Raw genomic sequence first — 23461 nt, 5'->3', positions numbered from 1 at the left:
AGGAATCCTTGTATTAAAAGAACTCTGATTTGGAGTCAGAGTATCTATGTTTGGGACCCATCTCTGCCCCTGTGTATTTATGAACAACTGATTTAGACTTTTGGACATTGTTTCTTATTGTTAATGAAGATAAACTTTTAAACCTTGAAGAATGTTTGTGAAACTCTACTGAGATCATTTGTATCTATAGCAACAGAAGTTATCTTTATTATTAATGGTAAAACCCACAGAATAGAGGAAAATTTTTCTCCTTTCAGATTTCTATAGATCAAGAACAGGTGGCATGTTTCACTCAAGTTGTAAATAAAATGCATGTTTCAATACTTTATCTTGTTCTCAACAAGTTACACTTCTGTGCAAGAGTTCAACTGCTCTCAAACTTATAACTTAAAGCCCATTGTCTTAGCAAATGAAAAAACAGGAGTCATTATGAAGTGTTATCAATCCTTCCAGAGCTTCAGGTTATTATGTCCAGTGTTTGGCTGCGTTCCTCGCGAGCAGAGATGTTGTTAGATAGTCAGCAAATCACATTCAGTTTTAGGCAGCAGGACGTTAGGGGGCAAAGCAGAATGTGCCCACCTCCCCTCGCTTCATCGAGACGTTCTGAGCAAAGCAGAAAATGTCCCCTCTTGCATTCCACTGGTCAGAACTCAACTGCAAGACTGTACCTACCGGTAGGGAGGCTGGGAAACACAATGTCGATACACGCAGAATGGGGAACTAGACCCTGGGTGGCAACTAGCAGTTTCTGCAGCAGAGGCACTTGAGGGGTGCATGTCTCAGCCCAGTTCCAGGAGCACAGTGTGCGGAGCACTAGTTTACTGCTGTACTCTGTAAAATTCGGCACTATTCTTGTTGGATAATTAGTACTAGAACAATGTTCCTTAAAGTATTTATATTTTTCATCTGCAGGCTTAAACCACACTCTTGTTATTCTATAAAAGAATGTTCTTGTACATTTTATAAATTCATAAATAGCAGAGTTATGCACATTGTAGCTCAAAGGCAAAGATGTATGTCCTGCAACGTCGAATAAATCATCTTCCCAGGCACTGACTTTCTGCTACAAGGTATCCAGTCATCCCTTTAGCTTATTCCACATCCTTTATTTTTTCCTCCCATTAGGCAGATTCCAAATATAATACGTGTGCTAGATTGCTGGCAAAAATTATTCAATTCTCCTCCACCGTCTGTGTCAGGCTCATTAACATGGACGCAGCAGATTCCCTCATGGAGACCTCGGTCTGTCTCCTCACTGCCATTTCCGGGTCGGCCGTGACTCCTTTGCTATGGACTGTAGCAGATGCAAACGTCCTTGTGGGTTTCATTCCCCACGTAGCCATGGGAAGGGGCGTAGGACGGCCTTGGGAAGACGAGAGGCCGCACAGTCCAGCACTGAGACCCCAAGGATCCCAGAAAGCCCGTCCTCAGCCAGCCCAGCTGGCCCTGGTGAGCGTCACAACCTCACCATGGATCGCTAGTTAATAAGTGGCCATCGTTTTAAGCCACTACATTTTGGGTAATTTTTTTCTTAATGCAGCAGTTGCTACCTGAGTTTTGCTAACACTTCACAAAATATAAGATTCCATCAAGTATAAGGTCACTGTTGTTTGACGTACCATTAAGACAGAAAATGTGTTGCCATTTAAATCATGACTTCCGTGTCACACAGAGTCACTTTCCTACATTGAGTCCAATTCTCCTCAATCGCATCACACCCCGAGTCCCGGATATCTGCAGGTTTCCACAGCGTCGTCTCCATCACGTGGAAGGCACTGGTGACTCAGTGTGTCCCTTGAGGGTAGCGCTGGTGTCCCCAGGACACTCTTCAAGCCCCCGAGGTCCACTTTGCAGGTTTCGACAGACCTGCACAGCGAATGCATGGCTGCCCCCTGGTCGGCTACGTGGTGAACGAGCCTCCCAGTTCCAGGATGTTAAAATGTGAGGTCTGAGCCTCTCGTCACCGACAGTATGGTTGTCTGGGGGTGGTCCTGGCAGCTTTGTGAGGGACACGTGTGTCATGTGAGAGAAAGGTGGGGTCAGGGTGACTAATGCAGTATGAGAGTGGCCACCCGGCCTGCAGGACACCTGCCGTTCAGGGCGGAGCAGGTTAACCACGGAGGTCAGTCACCCACCGTCCCTCAGGCGCCAACATGAGTCCAGAAATCACAGAGAGGGCGAGCGCTAAAGACACAGGATTCTAAGGTGAGCAGGTAGGTGATCTGTGATGACTCGGGGCCAGACGGGCCACCGAAGACAGGACTGTAAGTGGGGAAGACTGAAGACTGAGCGGCAGAGTCACCGAAGTTCAGAGCTGGGGGGCAGGAGCCAGCTGCCCCGGGAGGACAGGCGGGGAGTCAGCAGTCCCCAATGGGCATCTGCATCTCCGTGTTGCTGACGCTGCCGGCCAGGGTGCCGCACTTTGAAAACTGTGGATTTATGGTAGAGAACAAAGGGAAGGACCATTGGAGACTTTGGACAGGTACACAGGTGCATGGATGAGTGTTCTGGTGGCATCTTTTGTAGCGGCTTCGTTTTTGTTCATCTTTTCCGCGCGCGTGTGTGTGTGTGTGTGTGTGTGTGTGCGTGTGTGTCACAGACACACGTGATGAGTTTAGATCAGGTGTTGTAAGTTTGAGGAAGAGGAGAAGGCACATCGTGGTCCAGGTGGAGGGGCAACACTAATGGAAAATATAACATGATTCTTCAGCAATGTTAAGCACCTCCTTAAAGTTCTTCAAATGTTCCTTGTTCTACTTTAATTGAATGGAGTTGGTTTAGGTGGTTTGCAGCTAAAATCTCTTCCTGATGTGGTAATCTAATTCAAGTCACTCACTCTGGAACAATTTCCCCTTTCCTAAAATTTATCAAATTTGAATAGGGGTAGAGGGGAATGATTTTGTTTTCATACACCCTGCAAGCCAGCTTGTATATCAAGCAGGAATTTGCCAAGATCTGTTCAATTCAGAGTATTGCTTAATCTTGAATTCATCTTGCATATAAAACAGTGCCCAGCCCGTGGTAAATCCCATGAACTGTCCTTAGTGCCATTACTTCTCCCAGAATTGCTTTTGTCTGAATTTCACAGACTGACATGATGGTGTCTGTCCAGGGCAGTGGTGTTCATTTGCAATACAGAGCTGTGATTTGTACTGTTTGGAAAAGAACATCACAGTCTCAACTTTCTTCAAATGCCTATCGGAAATTCCGGCTCTACATTGTCGATTTCATTATCATGTTAGAAACACTTTTGCCCCAAGTGCATCCCCCGGTCCTGGTTCTTAATTGTTGTTATTTTGCAGTGTGAAATATTGATGACATCGGCCAGAAAGATTGACAGCTGCATGGATTGTTATTAACCAGACCGTTAGCTGCGGCTCACATTTCAATACACGGTAAGATGAAGTACAAGCCCGCAGGGACCCTCTTTTTCATTCTCTTTCCCAAATAGGCGGATATTAACCCTTTCACACCTTTCTTTGTAATTTTTCCTTATTTTCCTTTTCCTCTGAGCAATGGAAATGCCACTGATTGATTTCAACCACGAGACGTAAAGGGACTCATCATTTATCAAGTTACAAATTGGAAACTATCGGGAAAGCTCAATGTGACAAAAGACTCAACAGTCCCCACTTAAGGAACTGGGGGTCGGAACACAGGGCCTGCACCCGGAACTCAGGACGCCTGCACCTCCCTGAACCGCGAGGGCACGGTGGCGAGACAAAGGGATCAGAGCAGCAGGAAGAAAGATTCAATCAATGCAGAGGGAAACGACACTGTCTGTCCCCACATGCAATAGATGTGCACACACAGACACATGGACACACGCTTAGAGTCGGAATCAAAGACCCCGTCAAGACTTATTGGGAAACATTCGTCTGTTTGTTCCTTTGTGCAGCAGACGACGTCTGATATGGAAGCTTCTTGCGAATGATCTTGTCTACGGCTCACACAAAAGTCCGTCCACCTGGCATCTATTAGTATCGATTACCTTCCCGTCTGTGGGGTTAGTATTGCCAAAGTCATTTATAGCCAACAGTATGAGCTAGAGAACAACACTGGGATGAAGGGTGGAAACCACACTTCCCAGCAGTAAAAAATCAATAATCCCCGCACCAAACATTGCCGTTTTCTCCTGAGAACCAATCTCAGCCTCAGAAAATAACAGAGACTAAGTTACAGTAACAATCACTGCAGCCCGTTTTAAGGTACGTGGCAATCTTTAAGGCAGTGTAAGCCACCTACTTTCTTAGAGGCTATTAAATCAGGGAGCTCCGGTCCGCTGAGAGCTGCGGGTGGAGAATATTTGGCGTGGTTACCCGAATTAGCTGTGCAGTAGAATAACCTCAGAAGTTGGTTGAAAATGCAGATTCCCAGACAGAACCCCAGACCTACGGCGGCAGAATTGAAGAGGCGGGGAGAACCTATCTTTTTAACAGGTTCCATGAATGGTTATGATAAAGTACGTCTGTCCTGGGTTTGAGACCATCCAAAAATTTCTAGCCGTCTTCCCGTTGCCTGCATAATTAGCTACATAATAGAGTCGTCTGTGGCCAAAGTTCCAGTCAAGGACAGGCCACATCAGGAGGGTGATTCTATAAGGTAATACTGTATTTTCACGTACCTCTCTCTGTTTAGCTATGTTTAGGTGCACAGATACCACTGTGCTGTGGTTATCTGCAATATTCAGTAGCCACATACTGTGTGGGTTGGAGCCCGGGAGCAGGGGCCACACTACAGCCTCGGTGAGTAGCAGGGAGGGAATGTGGTTGTTCACGCAGAATCGGAGACTCCGAGGAAAGAATCAATCGCTTGGTACCACCCATGCGTAAGTGCCCTCTGGGATGTTCACACAATGACACAATCGCCTAACAAGGCATCTCTCAGAACATGCCCCCATCGGTAAGTGGTACACGACTGTTCAGAAACATCTCGTCTTCTAGATCTTTCCTTTACAAGAATCAAAATATTAAATAAGACAGAGAATTTGTACTAAAATCCACACTTTCCTCTCCCTCCCACCAACCGATCAAGCCACTCAGAGACCATCTTGCTTCGTAATTCATACAGAGGTCCCCTCCCCCCATCTCACATGTTTGTAGGTATTTTTCAATTCCTCAACTTTGTCTAGAGACTTCTTCCTCTGATAGGTAAAAATAAAATGTATCCACTCCCTCCCTTCCCATGCCCCCTTCTTTTCCTTTGCTCACAATGTTTTTCCTATTTCATTTGTTTATAATTTGTAATATCTTCTTAAACTCATGTCTCATTTCATTAACTTTAAAATATTTCTAGATTCCTAACCTGATAAGAAGAGAATCTCATCAATTTTTCCCGCCTTTTAGCTTTTAACTATCTGCCTTATTTTTTTTTACTTTCACAGGATTAATTACGTTTGTGTTATTTTTATAACCCAATAAATACTGTGTGTTTTGCTTTTTAGATTAATTTCAAAATGAAAAGCAACAAGCAGCATTCACATTATTAATACTACATAAACATGGGTTTGTAATTCCAGAGACTTCGGTGCCACAATCTGCCCACCGCCACCCACAGAAATGTTTCAAACACCTTCTTTCTTGAGAAAACTCACTTGCTCAAACCCTTGCCACATTTTAGCTCCCTGTTTGGTCCATAACTCTTTGAAAAATAATTATTTTCTTGGCATTCGTGATTACCTCTATTGTCTTACTGTGTGAATAATCATGGTCTATATCCCTTCTTTACTTGAACCTCATATGTTTTTACTCAACGAATAAAAAGTAAAAAAAAAAAAGAAAAACCACTCCATTTTCGTTCTATCTACCACTTGGACTCAATTTAATTGCAACGTTCTGGGAGGACAAGGTTGCACCTCGGTCCTGGGCAGAGGGAAGACTCGTTCCCTGACCGTGACAAGGATGATGGTTTCTAGGGGGCGAAATGTGGGCAGGTTTGACAGCTGCTCCTTTTGAGACGGGGTTTCCCTGAGCTTGAGTCCCTGGGCTGAGTCACAGACGCACCGTGTGTGCACGACCCCGGCTACTGCTCAGGGTTCACGCTGGACTTGGGGAGCCAGGGGACCCTTGTGGAACAGCCTCCTGCTGCCTGCTGTGTCGTGAGTGACAACACCCTTCATCTCTGACCCAGGAGACTCACAACCTTCTATCGTCATCTGTGAAACCACGGTCAGCTCATACGCTGGGCCGCAGACAGGGCAACACACCAGACCCTTCCCGGCTACTGAGTTGGCAGCACTGGAGCATGTCTGTCTTCCTCCTGTAGCATGTCGGACCGCGGCCGTCTCGGGCTCCAGCTGGGCCTGGGTTTATTTCTTACCATAGTCAGGACTCAGTAGACTCCGTTGTCCAGAATTCTAGCCACAAAGTCCTCTTTCCTCAGAACTGGGAATGAAGTTCTATGCTGTCCCCTGAGACCCATGTTGTTGACGGGACATGATCCCAGATCTGCTGTTCTTTTCCTGGTGTCCTGTGTGTTCTCGCTGGTCAACGTCTGTGTCGTCTTCCTCACGGATGCTGCGTGTGGTCTCCTGCGTAGCATGTGGCCTCGCACAACTTTAAAACGACAGGTCTCGGTATGTCAGGCTGATCTGGTCTGATCGTTGGAAAGCCTCGGCTAGAAGCCCCCGTTACATACAGAGCACTCTCCCAGCAGGAAATCCTCGGAGACGGGACATTTTTAACCTGCAAGGAACTAAATGTTAGGACCGTGCATGGTGGCAGTCGCGGGGGCACAAGCTGCTGGCGGGGCTTGCGCGGTGCCGGGAAGTGACTGACGTGGCTCGCCGTGCTGTTTGGGCCAACACGCGACAAGGCGGGGCCGGTGCGCGTCTGAGCGGGCGTGACGCTGCCCGCGCTGCGCACCTGCGGATCACTCAGGAGAGTGCCCTGCGCAGGGCTGAGGACGGCGGGCGCTGCGACCCGCGCGGACTTGCCTGCAAGCGGCTCTTGCCTTACCCTGTTGAAACACTTTCTCTGTCGAAGGCCTCTGAGCCTAGGGCTGGAACTTCCTTTTGTTTCCTTTCATCCTCCTCCACGTAGAGGCAACGGGGTTGGATAGTCTACAATGAAGTCCTCTAATTGTAGTCCAGTTTTGTTTCTGAATTATCTGCCTTTTATTAAAGGCTCTTTACTCATACACACGAGGACCCTTTGCTTTGTAGCTGTAGCAGGATAACAAAGCGTTCTCGAGAGCCCGTTCCCACCCGTCCTTTCCACCTGTGGTGGCAGCCACGCTCGCCCTACGTCCGCAGCCCGTAGGGTAGGTGTGAGGGACATAACCATGTGTCAAGAAGAATTGCCCAGTAATTTATTTAAACAATGCTTACAATTGTGCTTTCTCCATTCGCTGTGTCTCTGGTAATTTAACCCACAGCAGTTTACTCCTGACATCTAATCCATACATGCAAATCACTTCGGGGACCTATTATATCCTGAATTCATTAATCTACTTGGGCAAGCGACAAGCATGTAAGAAGGTTTTCGTGGTGGAGGTCAAAAAGGAGGATGGAGAGTATCAAGTTCCATCCACAATCTTAACTCTTTCTAAGACGTGGTCCCCCAAGGGTAGGTGGTGCTTTGGGCTTGCTTTTCTAATTCAAGCAATTTTTGCTAAGATATATTTTGCACCGACTGAAGAATACATACATATTCTACTTTTAGTATTATTATGGTTATTATTGCTGCTTCTATTCTACATGGGAGAATCTAAGTTCAGGATGAGCAGACGTATCTCTTTCCGAGGTCAAGATGCTTTATTCACCATGGAGTCTGCGGGTGAAAGTGATGCTGTCACATTTTGCCTGTATCAGTCATCCATGGGAATCTGGTTTATGGTCACACAACAGAAAACCAACGGGATCAGGTGTTCTATTATGGTGCCTTGTAAAATGTCCCTTAACCCTTGGGCTTTTGCTAAGAGCTGATTTATCAGAGGCCTGAGATAGATACAAATTGAGTTTAATATAATGGGATGTAAGCCAATCAGACTACCATTGCCCTCAATTGATGTAAATTGAATCATTTTTTTTAATGAAATGAGCCTGCTGTACTGTTAGAAATTCTTATTTTTACTCATAAAGAGAACAATGAGACATTTTGTGATTTTCAGTTATTTCTATTCCTTTGTCATACGGTCCATCTGTTGGACTATTTTTGAATTGCATAACATTTTTTTGATGTTATTGTTGGTTTCATTAATTAACACATCTAAGGAGGGGATTTCACAGGTGTGCCTAATTGCATGCATCCGACTTCACAGTGCAGATCCAGTCGGTGGACGTGTTAACGCTTTGTGTAGTTACGAGATTATCTCGCACTGTGCACTCCACTGACACCAGGTCTCTGCTGAAGGGCTGCAGTGCAGACGCACCCAGGCTGGTCGAGTTCCACCCGCAGGGGTGAGGTGATCTCTCTCCAACATGCGTCAGGTAAGAAACGACCGTGTGGATAAATGACGTTTCCCAGGCACAAGGGGTTTCTACACACCTGGAGGGCGGGGACAACCTCGCTGCACCGACACGGACAGAATCCAGATGCTGTCGTCAGTGGGGAAAGGGAATCACAGAAACGTGAGCGTGGGGTTCTCACAGTCCACGCCCTCGTAGGTCGCGCACGTACAGAGAGAGCAGAGTTCGAGTGTGTGGGTATCTTACTTCCTCGTAAGTAAGTGAATGGACGATTCACTCTCATTGGGCCTTCTGAGTACAGCCTGTGTGGGTAGAGTCACATTCAGGTCCCCAGTCCTCCTACTGACAAGGGGTGAAATGACGACTGAGAATGGAGCTACTCGAGGTCATGCATTTCTTGTTTCACTTTACTGTGAGGCTAGCTTGTACTGAAATGAATTCTCTCCACTGCTTACACTGTGCATTTAATGGCCATTACCCTGCAATGAGGACTTCACAATGATAATGTCATAGAGTTAATTCAAAGCAAGGAATTTCACCAAGTAAATGGAACAATCAACACGTGGTCATTTTGAGCATATTCAAGGGAGTTCAAGGTCAATGACTGTATCACTCAGAGTTGCGCCAGGGAGAGAAAAATCTCTGCAGGTATTTTGGGCAGGAGGGTCTCTAGTGCAGGGGCATGTGCTGCCCGCAAACCCACAGAAGTGCCTTCTGCACATCCAGGAGACACGTTGTCGTGCTCAGAACGAAGCCCCAGCAAACATGGCACAGGCCCCGCTGCACCCACGTGGCATTTGAGGAGAGATGTGCCTAACGTGTCCAATGCTCTGATCTTCAAGTTCAGGGTTCTGTTGATGCGTGCTCTTAAGTTTTGACTTGATTGCATTCGGCAGCATGGAATCGCCTGCTCTGCTGATGACGCTGCCACCGCTTTTTAAAAATGTACTTAGCATTTTCCCTCTGCTGTGGGGTGCTTCGTGCCTTCAAATTAGGCACAGAACTGCCTGTTTCCCATGCAGAATCCTTATTGATTTAATTTCCCTCTACTGCAGATGGTGACACTGTCGGTTATAACGCAGACCGGGTTTTACACTACAGCCGCTCTCGACCTGCTGGCTGGGCGCTTACTGCAGTCGGTAGAGCGATTGTGCCCTCTGTCTGGGGCACTGGTTTGGGGCCGTTAGGAGGACCCATCCCTAAAGATATCTCTCCAGCAGGTGCCAAAGCAGTTGAAATTCCCTAGATTTAGGGGTGTATTATTTAATGTTCTCTTTTCACGGCCCACACATAGTAACGTTCCAATCTGCCTTAAGATTTTAGAAACAAATGTTTTTTTTTTCTAATGGCAAGAGAATCCCAAAGCAGCAACACAAATTAAAAAATAAAAGTAAAATATGGCAAAATAGATAACGAATAACCGAAGTAGGAATAGGGTGATCTGAAAGCATCCTATGTGGGTAGGGAACTAAAAAAGTGACAAATTTAGAAAACAGACTTTGATGGCCAAATGGTGTGGTATAAAAATCTTATGATGCTGAATCAAAAAGCCCTGAATTTAAAACCTCTGATGTTGATGTTGGGTGAATAAATTAACCTCTTTAAATGCAAAATGGGTGATACCAATCTCGTGGATGACTGCCCTCCCGTGAGCTGAATGAAGTGGACTGTACAAAGATCTCAGCTGTGCGCCCGCTGCAAGGTGAGCCGCGGTCGCTGCGATCACTCTCTGCCTGAGTCTGTCCTGCTGTCCAGGGTCAGCGGCCGTCAGCTGTCAACTGTTGGGAACGTGTGTCCCAGGACGGGCGTCTGCGGCCAGGGAAGATCTGCCCTGCGGGACCTGGTCAGGTCCCCGTTTTAGACCTCGTGTCCCTCCCGGAGTCCCTGAAACTTCACATTTATTACATTAAAAGAAGTCAGATTTTAAAAACATGTGCCAGTACTATGAAAACACAGATATTTCTAGGAAAAACTCAAGTGATTTCCAATTTCTGCATATTTTTATAGTTGTGGATGGACATCAACAAGGCACTGTAGGAGATGGGGCACTTTCAGCATCTGAAACAAAGTTTCCATGAAAATCAAAGGGTTTTTTTAAATCATAATGTTGATTTGGTCCACAGGAAAAAGAGCTCAGTTCCACAAAAGACTGCGTCCTCCACATAACCGTCACCAAACCACCTTCTCCCAGGACGGAATTCACGTGCGTGAGGCTGCCCCGGGCCAAGTGCGGGGTGAGGCTGGAGGACAGAATTCTGTGGGCTGTTTGGAAGACGTGGCCAGGACTTGCAGGGCTGTGTTTCCCCAGAGCAATGAGCATCGCTGGGGTTTAGCATCGGGATAAATTCAACACGGGGTTTGTGCTTTCAGATCACTCTTCAGTGATAATTTGAAGGGGGAAAGGGGTGAAGTTGGAAGTTATAGCAATATTCTCAGTGAGGACTGAGGAAAGAATTAACTGCAATTGTGACAGAAAGTCTGAAATTAAAAAAAATAATAAATTTTAAAAATAAATAAATTAAAAAAATAATAATTTTCAAACTGAAAAAAAATACAAGTAATCTTACGTTGACGGTGTTATATGTTACTGGATGTGTGTCTATCTTCTTCCCTAGATTATGAAAGGCCAATGGCAGAAAATTATATATATATATTATATATATATATAAACTCTATAACACACTGCATACATAGAATCCGCTTGGCATTTGAATGTATTCTGGTTAAATTTATTCTTTTCCATCGAATGATACGAACAATTTAGGTCATAAACACAAATAAACATATATCTTTCATCAGTATTTAAACTCTAACACACTGCAGAGCAGAACTACAAGCCAGTGATTTGACAGTGATCAGGGATTCAAATGCAGTTCACATCATATAAAAAGTGGCTAAATTAAATGTAGCAGCAGACCCGAATGGCTTCATTCCAGCTCTTCCTCCAGATGGTTTGCTCCTGTACACGTAGAGAGATGAAAATGAAAAGTGATTATCCTGCTAGACTGGTGTCTCTATGCCAAATGGAATTACTTACAAATTTGGGAGGATTAATAAAAAGCATAATCATTCAAAGAAGAAAAGGGTGATTTTTGTTTTAAGGACTGTGAATGAGACTTACCTGCAGACAACTCTACACCAAGGTTTGGAAGATGTGCACTTTCTGTCTGTCCTCTTTGTGAACAACCCCCACAGTGAGATTCCCTCCCGTTAAACTGTAATAAAAAAGTTACTGTTCAACCAAAATTTTTGAACTTGCATCAGTGGCTGCTGTTGAAAGAAATAGAAATAGAAGAAGGAAGGTCTTTTGTCTCAGTGCAGGCGTGAAACTCCATTGCTTTTGCATATGTTACGGGGAAATGACTGGAGCTAAAGAGCCCTACCTGACTCATGCCACAAGGCTAATATGTTTGTTCAACTTAGTGTTTTCAGGCTCATTAGATTGTATTTAGACATTACGTATTGTAATTATTAATCATATCTCAATGGAGGAAGAAACAGTTTTCCACCAAATATGTTTAAATTAGTATTCATCTTAGTCTCTATTAATGTTGCAAATGGAGAAGCTAATGATGTAGTATAAAAGATTATGTGTGTGGTGACTATTTGTCTAAATCAGTATCTGCATAGAGTTTTTAAAACAATTTTTCCAAATGGCTTAGAAACAAAAAAGCACTTTATTTAATTATCAAGTTCTAACTAGAAATTACAATAATAACAGGATACTGTGTAAAAAATGTATCGATTTTGTGCTCTCTTGTATCCAGTGAGCACGGAATGTCATAAAAATTCAATGCAGGCTTATTTTTGCAGCTTGCATTTAAAGATTCACGAACTTTAAAGGGTATTCATCATCTGTCTTCCTGGGCATTTATGTTCCAATCTATAGCCATATAATCTCCTTAGGAGTTTGGACTCATAATTTTCTCTTAGAACTTTTACTGAAGCAGGGATGCTTTATCATTGAGCTTGAATCTTAATAGTTTCTCTTTCAAATACTAACCATGGGTTATTAACTTAAATGTTCCCTTTGTGGTTCCTTCAATGAAGCTTTATAGGTATGATTTGTAATTATATCATAAGGTTGTTAATACTTTTATTTGAGAAATACAATAAAATAAAATAACTCAAGCTTCACATCTTAAGTTTAGTGTAAAACATCATGGGGAAAGGTAACATTTTTATTAATCAAACTAATTTTTATTTTAAAATAAATTTGTGAAAGAAAAAATATATGTGTAAAGCATAATATGTTTTAGCAAAAGAAAAGGAAATTCAGAGATAGGTGTGATAGGTTTACATCCCAGATTATCTACTTGCCATGCAACCATTTTATTGTGCCATTTTCGTTACCCAAATTATACTTCTCCTTCTATTTTATTTTGGAATAAGAACAAAATTTGCATACGTTGTATGAGGGTTAAATTAAAAAATATTAATATATGTATTTTATAAGCTTAACATTGTGGAGGATACAAAGGAGTTACTCAATAAGAAGATTATACTTATTTCTAATTTAAATATACCTACATGAATCTTTACTCATGTATTTGATAGAAAGAAATAACCTTTTCAAAACTTTGACTCATAATAGAATCTAAAATGTTATCATTATTCTAAATGAAATAGTGCTTCCGACCTCAGGTATGTTTACTGCCTCTTGTCATAGACAACATAATGATCTTATGTGAGAATTATATTTCAAATTTTCCACCCTCAAAAATGCATGAGTGTGAGTCTTCTTCAGCTAAGATGAGTTAACAGGGACCGGATTTACTTTTTGCTTGAAATAACTAAAACACAAACCGTATGAAGCAACACACCAGTTACAGGACAGACTGTTAGAGTAAACAGACGGAACAAGACCCAACTCACGGTTATCTACAGGAAATCCACTGAAAATAGAAAGACTCAGAGATTTAAAAAAACACTAATCAAAGAGAACTGGAGACACCACATTAATTTTAGAGAAAACAAATTTCAGAACAAGAAAGATTTTCCAGTTCTGTCAGCTGAGAAGACCCAAAACACAACAGCACCCCAAAAGCAACAAGCCCATAGTTTCTCCCCTGTGAGAGGCTGGGTAGGGAAATGCCTGGTTCTGTGACAAAATGGATCTTGCAGAGCCACACAACAGGGAAGAGCTACAACCACAGCAGCAACAGAAAAAACCAAACAACAAACCCTCACAATCACGACATGTGTCAAACAGGCATAAGAGCCAAACAAAAGAGTTGTCTGTGGCCGAAGCCAGAACAATTGGAGCAAGAAAATCAATATCGTTGGATTATAATCCATAGCATATAATAAATATCCATGAGTCCCTATTGATAAAAATAAATGATTATATAACTATATGGGGATTTACAAATCCCCACACGTATTCTATGCAGATAATTTCAAATAATCTGTACAGACACTCTGCCCTCAAGAATATGGGTCACGACTCGGCATCGGTGGAGGCTGAGCACAGCTGTCCTTCCAGACTCCGGAGTGAAGGTGGGAGAGAGTAACTTCCCTTAGGAGAAGCCTGGCAAGCACCGTCTCGGCCAGCTGTGTGAGTCTGACACCCACAATGACGAGTCACGGTGACAACACATACGAGCCATGTGCTTTGACGAGAAGGGCATTTCAATTCCGTGATCTTGCTCCCGGGCGCTCCCAACCTAGTCTCATCACGAGACGAACATCAGATAAATCCCAGCTGAGGAATGTTTTACAAAACACCTGACCAGTTCTTCTCAAAAACTGTCAAGGTCATCAAAAGTAAAGAAAGTCTGAGAAAATCTCACAGCAAAGAGGAGCCCAAGGAAACACTATGATTAAATGTGACATGGGGACTTGGGTGGGGTCTTGGAAGAGAAAATGACATTGCATAAAAACTAAGGAAATTTGAACAAAGAATGAGCTTGAGTATATCTATTATATACATAAAATATACATATGTTAGTCCCATCATTGTAACAAATGGACCACAGTAACGTAAGATGTCCTTAATAGAGGAATGTTGTGAGTATGTGGTATATGGGAACTCTCTGTACTGTCTTTGAATTTTTTCCTGCAAATTCAAAACTTTCCTAATTTAAAATGTTTATTTAAAAATATTTTCTGATAAAAAACTAGAAAACAAAGCAAAGATCCAAAATTATTAGATTTCCTTCCTAATAACCAAGAGTATCAAAATACATGTATCATGTTTTGATTACATTGTAAAATAATTCTTTTATTTTATAAAATAATTTGCACCATCTGCTATGTTCCAAACATGCTTAATTACGAAGGCAAGCTAAATATTACTATTTCTAAGCATGGTAATTGTCCCAAAGTTTGGAAATACGACACCTCTGTGAATAACTTCCTCCGTAATTGGCTGATTAGCATTTATTTTGGCACTGTATGTTTATTTTACGTGTGACATATAATAAATCTACCCCACACAAATTCTGTATGTGGGTTGCCAAAATGCTACATTCAGAGAGACCTTAGAATTGGGAACTCTGAGTTTATATTCTGGGTCTGGTGTTTACAGTCATGTTATTTCTTGGATACATGCCTTAAAATATTTATATTTTAGTTTCTTCTGTAAATTGCAAATAGTAGTATCTACACAGATCGATTAGACATCTATTCAAGGTAAGACATAATTGTGTATTTGAATGATAATATTACAATTAAATTTGGAAAAAATCCTCTTCTATCTTTGCATATTCAACCCTGGAGCTTCTTTGATATTGGTCACGATACATAAAGTGAAGAACTGGAAAACTCAGAATGGTGGGTCAATCATCTGTCCCAGAAGGGAGACTCCCAGCTGGGGAAAAGCACAGCGTCAGGAAGGGGGAAGGACATCTGTGAGCACTGGGCGGCGGGGACTCCAGAGGAGGGAGGAGGAAGAAGGTGGGCACCTGCACCCACTGAGAGGAAGGGAGAGAAAATACCACGGGGCCCTGCCGGTAAGTCACTGAGTGTCTCACAGATAAGAGATTCCTCCTCTAACAAGCACCATTATTGTTGACTTTCTTAACGTTGTGAAACAAGGGATTAGAGACACTCATAAAAAACAAAAAGCTTTCAGAATTTGGCATAATTTTTGGTTACAATTTTAGCTAGCAAACAAAGTCAATAAATGTGAGATGCAAGTCGGCTCAGGTGCGGGGCCCTGTGCGTCTCCTGCAGAAGGCTGAGCGGGCACCCTCTGCAGAGCCCGTCCACACCGAGGATTCTCTTTGCGATTTCCAGGGGGTCAGACTACGAAATAGAGCCACGAGCCACCATCACGTGGCCGTCTGCCAGCTACGGCCCAACATGCACAGGCGAGGAGCATTTAGTGCTCACCTCATTTCATTTTAGTGCATAAGTGCGAGGTACCAGTGGGTCTGCTAGACAGCCATCCTGGTTCTGAGCCACCTGCAGTTCCTGGGAAGAGACGTTCCCCACGGATGCACCTGCTTGTCACTTATTTACAGCCCAACAATGGTGCAAGTGAGGCCTCCTCAGGGAGTGGGACACCGCCGACTCAGCACACACCGAGGCCACAGCAAAGTGGGAGCTGATCCACTTGCCGGCCTCATTTAATGCACATCGGAGAGCACGTGGCCTAATTGTTTTGCTCGCAAAGTGTGGCTTTCGGTGGCCATTTTCCTGCCTAGGAAAATAAAAACACCATTTCATTTCTCCTCCAGCAGATTTGATCTAATGTGTCCAAGGGGAACAGCAGCCCCGGGGGAGCTGAGGGAGACCTCAGTGCCCCATCCCGCGGAGGGCAGTGTAGACATGCCCGTTGGTGCAGCCCCACCCACCACCCAGAGTGTGGCTCAGGGCACTTTGGATGCAGCCGGGGCCCGTGGAACCTGAGCACCCAGCTGTGGGATTGTGAATTATTTCATTTTCTCCATCATGTAAACAGAGTCACACTGTGACTTTTTTCCTGTCATTTGGTCTGTATAGCTATCCTGGCACTTACTAGTTTTGTTTTGCTTTTGTTTTATCTTGTATTAGCGTTATTTGTATCATAAGGAGTTTTTAAATCAGAACATCAATTCAATTAAAGGTACCCAGATATTCTCTTTATGTCTCCAATGACTAGCACAGCTCTTCACAAACAGCGAATTGCAAATGAATACGCTTATTTATGAATTGAGTAAAATGACTGTAACCAGGTAGAGACACGTCGTGGTTCTTTAAGTTTCCAGAGATCAATGTAACTCAAAACTGTAACTACTTTAACCAAAGTCATTGGAGGAATAAGAGAGAGAAGGAAATTCATCATAGACAGCCTAAGTGGCAACTAAGTGAATGTACATTGTGACTTGCACTGTATCTAAAATACATGTAGTTTTTCTCTCTAGTCAGTCTATGAGCACACAAACGACATTGGTGGGCCAGTCCAAGTTCACTCAATGTGACCAAGAGAGGAAAAAGGGAAAGCTTTGACCTTGGTTCTGCCCTTGAAGTGAGATCACGCAGCCCAGACTCTTTCCTGAGTGACTTTCTAGCTGGGAGGAGAGCCTGGTGCAGCTGCCCTGGGCCCCGCACTGCCCAGGCTGAACTCGCGTCCGCGTGGGCAGCTCATGCTTTGGGCTGTCAACATTGCTCAGACGCGTTTCTGTAGGTGAGACCTGTCACGTTTTAAATGCCACTTGGCAGTAGCAGGGTGTGCAGGTGGTGACCTGCCGGCGCTGCAGAGTTTATGCTTCAGGTTATTACTGCGAGAAGGATGTTAGAAAACAGGACAGAGAAAAGGATGCCCCAAATTGTCAGCCCCCACTCTGACCCTGCCGCTGGTGCTTGGTGTCAGGGGGCAGAGCACCCGCCTCCCGCGAGTCACCTGGGAGAGCAGACAGGGAACAGCCACAGGAACAGGGGCCTGGGACGGGGGCTGGGGTGGAGGCCACACCAGCCAGGAGCCCGGCTTCTCCCAGCAGCGGATGCCGCACACCCACCTCCTCTCCCCGGGGCTGCACTTGTCAATCCACAAATCCCACATTGTTCTCGCCCCACTTCCTGCCCAGAACATGCCTGTGTGTGATAAATAAAGATGGATAAAAGGGGGTCAGCAGGGTCTGTACAACTTCAGATATTAGCAGGAATACATAATCTGCCTGTCCTTACTCCAGGTAATTTAAGGGATGACAGTCCAGAAAAGAAGTGTCTCCAAAAATTACTTAAATCGTATTTAGTTCAAACTAAATTACTCCAAATTCTCCCAATGCACTACATTTAATATCAGTTTTAGGCCAGGCGAGGTGGCTCATGCCTATAATCCCAGCACTCTGGGAAGCTGAGGTGAGAGGATTGCTTGAGGCCAGGAGTTCAAGACCAGCCTGAGCAAGAGTGAGACCCGTCTCTACTAAAAATACAACAGTTAACCAACATGTGGTGTATGCATGCCTGCAGTCCCAGCTACTCGGGAGCTGAGGCAGGAGGATCACTGGAGCCCAGGAGTTGGAGGTTGCAGTGAGCTATGATGACACCACTGCTCTCTAGTCCAGGTGACAGAGCAAGATTCTGTCTCAAAAAATAAAATAAAATAAAATAAAATAAAATAAAATAAAATAAAATATAAATAAAATTTTAAATTAAAATCAGTTTTATTGAGGTGTGATTTGGAGTGGGCCATGAGCCAACAAGACCAGGGTCCTTCCAAGAAGAGGGAGGACACAGACACACAGGAGGACGGCCCTGTGGGGACACAGGGAGGAGACGGTGTTGACACGCCAAGGAGGCTTCAGGAGGGGCCAGCCCTGCTGACACCTCCATCTCAGACTTCCAGCCTCCAGGACCACGACAGCATAGACTTCTATTGTGTAAACTGTCACTCGATGGTGCTTTTGCTATAGCAACCTTAGCAAATGAATGCAACGTAGAGTAAAAAGGTAAATCGTGTCACCAGGTTTACAACGCAAAGCAGCGGTATCCAACCCACCTCCATCTCCCTTGGGGCAATGATACCTCTCTTTCAGCATTTTTCTGGAATTTTGTACTATTTCATCTATCCATCAATCACTGATAATATTTTCTATTGTTACTTTTATCAATAGTATGGAAAGGAAGGTTCATCTTACACCACCTCACACCCCCCATCATTCTAACACAGGGTGAAACAGCTTTGGCCTCAAGCAGGATTTCCCACACTCCCCGGGAAGCACACTACGACCTTTTGTGTTTTTAGGAGTTAATAAAACTTTTTTTTCCCCATTTCTTCCCCATGTGCCTTTCATGCTTTGATGGGCAGCTTCCATTTGGAAAATTAAGCATTTTAACTCTGTGAAACGTTCTCTGATTTTGATACGAACTGAAATATTCTACTTGTTATTTCTCAGATCTCTTTTATGAAACTTCTATTAATTGAACATATAGAACCTCCTGGATTGATCTATAAATGTCTTATATTTTCTTCTCTTTTAGCCCTTGTTTTGAAGATTTATAACATTTTGTGAAAAAATTCCTTACATTTTTCATTATATAAGAGTTATATTAAAAGTAGCTAAATTTGATTTTCCCAGAGCTCTTTATTTTCTTATTGGAGAGTTTCTTTTACAAATTTTATTTTGTTGGTATTATATAGATTTATTTTATACAAAGTAAACTGAAATCCTGGGGGGAAAAAAGACAGAATCCAAACATCATTATTGTGAAAAAGCTGAGACTAGAATTTATATTTCCTTATCAATTTTTTTTTCATAGAACTCTTTCTGTTCTCACAGGTGGTCTTTTTTTTTTTTTTTTTTTTAAGACAGTATCACAGTCAGACTTCTTAATATGGGTCTTCAAAACCAGTAACAAAAACCAGTAGCTTGAAATCTTTGAAGACTACTTAAAACTAAATGCACATAATTCTAGGGGGATAATCCAGAGAATATGCATTTGCAAATCCCTTTGTAATTAAGTAGAGGGATATCAGATATCTCTGGAATGCAACCTCCCATAAATAGCCCAACTATTGTGCTTGCAAAGAATGCACCCAAACAATGACAACTGGGATAATGATTGAAAATAATAGCAATTCTCAGTTTCCAAATCAGAACTTGCCTGACAGTTGCTGTCAGAAAGAACATCCTTTCATTGGAACTGGCATCCTCTTTGAACAGCTTTTTGAAGAAGGGTAAAAGGCTGGACTTTACCATATCACCTGGTTTTATTCTTCTTTGATCATAAGTGTTCTTATATGCTAAATTTTAATCTGAATCTAAACTAAATCCTCATGCAAAAAACTAGAAATGAGAATTTTTTTCAAAGTCACCAAAACGTAACTCTTGGAATTAACTCTTTTTAGTTTTTTTTTTTTTTTCTAGACTAGGGGAAAAAAGCTATTTCATTAGACACAAAAGTATACTTGGCTGTCAGAATCTGGATAGGCAGAGAAGGAGCCAGGATAACTGATTCCTCCATAAGTGCTGTTAACACTCTGAAGGCAACAGAAGATTGATCGAGGCAGAAGGACGATCTATTTATGAAAGAAGTGAGTGAATTATTGGCCCAGGCACATCTCCTGTGCAAGTACAGGTGAGGATGGAGGGCGTTAAACTCGAGGACAATTCCTAGACGTGCAACACACGGAGGGCAGCTCTGCTAAAACTCTGTGTCACTCTTTGAGTGTAGGTCGTTTACTCATTTTTTAAGCAAACATAAATTGTATTTATTAACATGTTTGCACTATGTGCCAGGCACTGGTTTGAACACCTAATCAACGGAAGTAGATCTGCCCTGATAGGAACCTACTGAGGAATTGTGCTCACGGCCCAAGTGCCGACAACCACAGAACACATCCCTGGCTGTGACAGTGTGAGGAGGGGGTGCTATGGGGACAGACGGGGATGCTCCTCGTCAATCTGGGGTTTTAAAAGGCTTCCTGGGAGAGGTGGTACCTGAATGAGATATGGAAGGTCAAAGGGGACTATTTCAGTGCAGATCTTGAGTACGCCAAGCCCAAGGGGGGCCCCTCGGCCGGCACAGAGGGCGTTCTGGGAACAGCGTAGTCCGTCTATTCCAGCCTGGTGCCCTCCTCGTTGGCCAACCAGGAGAGGACATGACCCTGGGAGTACTGAGTCCTCACCCATGGGGCTGCCCAGGGGCCAGGCAGCTGCTGGCTGTCCGTGGTGTCACTGCCAGCTGCCAGGGTCAGGAAAGGCCCGACCTTCTCAGACAGGACCGTGAGCAGTGCCTCTCGCGTCCACCTCGGGCCAGGGGTCGGCCACTCAGGAGCCGCCTCACGCCCCCACCAACGTCCCAGGGCTCCAGCTTCCCTTAATCTCTCCTATTTATTAGATGATTTGAGAGCCCTCAACTGCTCCCTGTCTTCATTACGGCTCTTAAATCCCTTTCTCAAAATGTTTTTGCAGCTATTCTTTTAACAACTCTCACGGCACTTCTCATGGAATTACTCCTGCATTTTACCGTTAAGTTTGTAAAGAGGCAGGAGCTCTCCCATAAAGACAACTGAAGAAATACAAGGACATTGTAACTGTGCTTGTATATTCCCTTAACCAGGGGCCGTTTAGTACCTGCATTGCCAGGGTGACAGCTTTGCCAGCGACCCTACTTTCAGCTCACTGAAAGGTGTGCCCGTTTGCAGTCAGGCCGGCTTGTGCAGGACCGATGAAAAGTTTCAGGCAACTGTCTCACACCCTGACATTAACCCTGCTTGCATGAAATGCTGACATGTACACCGAATGCCATTAGACCCCGGAAATGTCATATGACTCAATGTCAATGTGAAATTGATGGTGTTTTCCTGTTTGTTTTCTATTTTTCTTTTCCTTTTTTTTTTTTCCTTCCTAAAGCACAAGATTGAAATAAGGCTTGCTATTAGGTAGTTTAGAAATAAGTTTACCATTCCACCGTGGGGAATTTTTATGACAGACGTTATTGTTCGGGGTATGTATTAAGAGAAATAGTTAAACTGTGAAGGCCTCTAGCTAAACTCTGGCTCTGGGATCATAAAACCTCTTCCATTTACACAAATAAATTACATTATGTTACTTTCTCCTGTTTTATAGCTGGAAATACCAAGTGTTTTGGTAGACAAATGACAAGCTATCAGCCTGTCCCCACTGCAAGTCACAGACAGATGTTTGATAACCGCGGCTCTCGCAGATGGAGGGGCCGTGTCAAGAACCCGCTCCTGGGGGGCTATTAGTCTCTGATCTGCGAGGCGCCACCGGGAAAGAGAGGAGAAAATAGTAACCACTGGCATTAGGGCCATTTATCACCTACCGCTGTGTGCAGAATAAAGGATCCTCTTTCAAGATAGTCTATTATCTGCTGCTCGCCGGCCTCATGCTGTCATATGTTTTTTTCAGTAGTCAATAAATTGCTGAAGGCCGCATTTAGAAAGTAAGTACCGTTGTACATCTAACTTTATATATTGTTCTTTTATTACAGCACCATTTGCCCATTTTCTAAGGAGAATCTACTATGTACATAAGGTTTTTTTTTTTTTTTTTTACTTATCACATTCTTTTACTGATGATAGTTTACCAAATTTTATAATAAGCACACCAGCAACACGTACTTTAAAAAAAAAAATAAAAGCCTGGCCCTTACCTGAAAGTGCCTCGGCAAGTGTGAGCTCACGTGCATTTCCCAGCCGTGTTGCCCACTTACTCCTCCCTCCACCTCACCTCTGTTTTAATCTGTGTGATCTTCAGTCAGTGTGCACACCCCACGGGGTGCTATAAACCACACATTAATTGGGGTGAAAGCTCTGCTTTCTGTTAACACTGGAGCCTGGCTAGCTGGGAATTACGGCCCGAGCTCCATTCTGTAAAGTCAGGGTGGAGAGGCAGGCTCGGGGATTATTCCAGAGTGTTTGCAGGTAAGGGATTTCCAACAGCCTTCGTTCTGCCCAGCCAGGCATTCACCCGTTAATTTATTAGGGACAAGATCAATAGGCTGACCGAGATTGCTGTGCTTAGCTGGAATCGAATTCACGCCATGTTTACAGCTGTTTTCTCTGATAGCATCCTTGGAGGAGATGAGCTGCTAATCTAATGTGCTCGTGCCGCCATTTTGCATGAGATGATTGTTTCAACGACTTCCCAGAGCTCTTTTATGTGAAGCCCAAACTCACAGCCAGAAATTAATCAGAATGACACTGTGCTCCTCTCTAAGGGACATAAAGAACTTATTAGAGACCAAACAGTCTCTCTTAACTGTGGTTAGCCTTGGGCAACATACGCCCACCAGGGGCCAGCGAGGAAGGATGGACAGTATCGCTCACTGTGGCGACACTGCAGATATGGCGTTAGTGTGACAGATGACCACAAACACAGTTGCTTAGAACAACACTTATTTATTACCCCAGTTTCTCTGGGCAGGAGTCCTGACGGGGCTAAGCCAGGTCTTCATGAGGCTGTGATCCCAGCGTCAGAAGACTGGGTTCGCAGCCAGGGAAGGCTCCCCTCCAAGGTCACTCAGTTTAGGGTTTTGGCAGAATTCAGTTCCTAGGATTATGGGATGCAAGGCTACTTCCTTCTCCAAAGTCAGAAAGGACAGCAAGACTCTAGAGTGAGTCAACTAGCAAGAGCGAGGCTTGTACAAATAATGTCATCACGGAAGGGACACCTGTCACGTTTGCTACGTCCTGCTGGTTGAAAGTCAGTCATGAGTTGCCCCAGGCTCAGGAGGGAGAGATTACGTAAGGATGTGAGCACAGAGTGACGGGGCATCGTGGGCTCCACCTTAAAGTCCGTCTGCCCCCAACGCGTCACTTCCTTGCCATGTGTGGAATGTGCATCCTCCTCCCGAGGTCATATTTCCTTAACTCACTGATTTCATTTACTTTGGATGTACCCAATAGTGGGATTGCTGGGTGACATGGTTGTTCTATTTTTAACTTTTTTTTGAACCTCCACAGTGTTTTCCATAGTAGCTCTACTCATGTACGTTCCCCCAAATAGTGTACAGATATTCCCTTCTCTCCACATCCTCACCATCACTTGTTATCTCTTGTCCCATTTACTTATTTTGATAATAGCCACCCTGACAGGTGTGAGGGGTTATCTTGCCATGGTTTTAATTTGCATTTTCCAGATGATTAGTGATGTTGAACAT

Source organism: Lemur catta, chromosome 18 (genome assembly GCF_020740605.2).
Source record: "Lemur catta isolate mLemCat1 chromosome 18, mLemCat1.pri, whole genome shotgun sequence".
In the NCBI taxonomy this organism is placed as follows: Eukaryota; Metazoa; Chordata; class Mammalia; order Primates; family Lemuridae; genus Lemur; species Lemur catta.
Note: the sequence above shows the minus strand (reverse complement) of the source record.